This window comes from Tachypleus tridentatus, chromosome 3 (assembly GCF_004210375.1).
Source record: "Tachypleus tridentatus isolate NWPU-2018 chromosome 3, ASM421037v1, whole genome shotgun sequence".
In the NCBI taxonomy this organism is placed as follows: domain Eukaryota; kingdom Metazoa; phylum Arthropoda; class Merostomata; order Xiphosura; family Limulidae; genus Tachypleus; species Tachypleus tridentatus.
The window spans coordinates 69,236,414-69,238,547 of NC_134827.1; the positions used below are offsets into that span (position 1 = coordinate 69,236,414).

At 40.1% G+C, this 2,134-nt stretch overlaps 1 pseudogene across 1 annotated transcript; it reads left to right on the forward strand.

The window, feature by feature from the left end:
• Nucleotides 1-335: 335 nt before the first annotated feature.
• Nucleotides 336-1,845, forward strand: LOC143247089 (retinol dehydrogenase 14 pseudogene; annotated as a pseudogene). The gene has a single exon (XR_013026365.1). The product of XR_013026365.1 is annotated as a retinol dehydrogenase 14 pseudogene (transcript).
• Nucleotides 1,846-2,134: the final 289 nt, after the last annotated feature.

The window sequence follows — 2,134 nt, forward strand, 5'->3', positions numbered from 1 at the left end:
CTCTCCTACTTTAGTACTCTAAAGTACTTTGTAACACTGTATTCCAAGGACATTTCTGTAATGAAAATCGCCTAGGTTTAACCATGTTTCAGTTAATCCCATTACATCAGAATCCTCCATTCCTGTCAGTGCTCTAAAGAATTTGTTTTATTTATTATCCTTCTAACATAATAATAGTAATACTATAAGTACTATTTCTGTAGTTATTTCCTATGCTAAACTTTCCTCTGCCTCTAATTGCTTGTGATAAAGAGGAAAAAATCGCAACAAAAAACGAAAGTTACCTGTTAGTATGTAGGTCAAAGTTAAAACCGGTCTTGGCAAATAAACATAAATACCTTGGACCATTTCCAGGGTTCAGAGTTGAATCTGAGCTTTACAGTTAGTTACAATTTGTTTTTAAACAGTATGGAGCCTCTTGAGAGCTCTTACACCGTGCGTATTCTCAGTTATCTCGCAGAATATCCTACTTTCAACATATTGATCATTACGCTTGTTTTTGGTCTTATACTGTTAAGAAACGTTATAAAGTTAACCACAAATATGTGTGAGGACTTCAGTGACGTGAGCGACAAGACAGTCATCGTGACAGGCGCCAGCGCTGGAATTGGAAAAGAGACAGCACGTGAACTGGCCAAAAGAAACGCTCGTATAATCTTGGCTTGTCGCAGCTTAAGCCGTGGTCAAGTAGCAGCAGACGATATTGTAGCTTCTACAGGAAGCAGGAAAGTTGTGGTCAAGCAACTGGACTTGAGCTCTTTTAGATCAATTCGTGAGTTTGCGAAGAATGTGTTCCAATCGGAGCCAAGATTAGATATTCTAATTAACAATGCAGCTTTTGTTTGTGAAAGTGGAAAGAGAGAGTTAACCGAAGACGGTCTGGAAGTACAGTTTACTACTAACTACTTTGGTCATTTCTTACTCACATTATTACTGTTACCCCTGATGAAAAATAGCGCTCCTTCGAGAATTATTCTTGTGTCCTCCGACTTTTACAAACGTGGCAGAATTGATTTCACGAACCTAAACAGCGAAGTGTACTTAGAAAACCGTTTGAGCCTTTATTGTAACACCAAGCTAGCGATCGTTCTCTTCGGTCAGGAGTTGAGCCGCCTGTTAAACGGTAGCGGTGTCACTGTCAACACATGCACACCTGGCGTTACATGCACTAATATCTATCAGAGAATTCCTTGGCCGATTAGAATGACAGTTGGATTTTTTTTTTCCTATTTTCTCAAATCACCTCGCGAGGGAGCGCAAACTCTTGTTTATCTAGCAGTATCAAAAGATTTATCCTCTGTCAGTGGACTCTATTTCAAAGACTGTAAACCAGTGCCCCTTAAACCTGTTGGGACGGATTTAGTGACGTCTCTAAAACTGTTTAAGATCAGCGAAGAATTAACCTACGAGGAGTTGAAATAAATTGAGAACAAAATCTTTTGCAACCTATAGTTTGTTTTTGAATTTCGCACAAAGCTACACGAGGGCTATCTGTGCTAGCCGTCCCTAATTTAGCAGTGTAAAACTAGATGTAAGGCAGCTAGTCATCACCACCAACCGCCAACTCTTGGGCTACTCTTTTACCAACGAATAGTGGGATTGACCGTAACATTATAACGCCCCTACGGCTGAAAGGGCGAGCGTGTTTGGCGCGACGGGGATGCGAACCCGCGACCCACAGATTACGAGTCGCACGCCTTAACATGCTTGGCCATGCCGGGCCGCAACCTATAGTAGTTGAAACACGGTGAGGTCAAATCAGTGTTGAAGGTTAGAGCATAACCTTGAAACTCCACTGTATAAGTTAGTGTTCCAGTTTTTGGTTTTAATAAATGTCTTTGTTGAAAATTATTGTGTGTATTTCAGTGTAGCTAGTTTTAACCAAACATCACAATATTCACTTGTAAACCAGTCTTCTGTGGTACTGCATCAGTGATTATACATTATACTTTATCATTACGATGGTTTTAAACACTCAGCAAAGTGTTGGTGGTTATGATGCTTCACCCGCTATATGCGGATTGTGGGTTCGAATTCCTCTCATCGAACATGCTGACACTTTCAGTTGTGGGGTCATTATAATATGACGGTAAATCCTACTATTCTCTTTCAATTACTAAAAATCGAGTTTCAA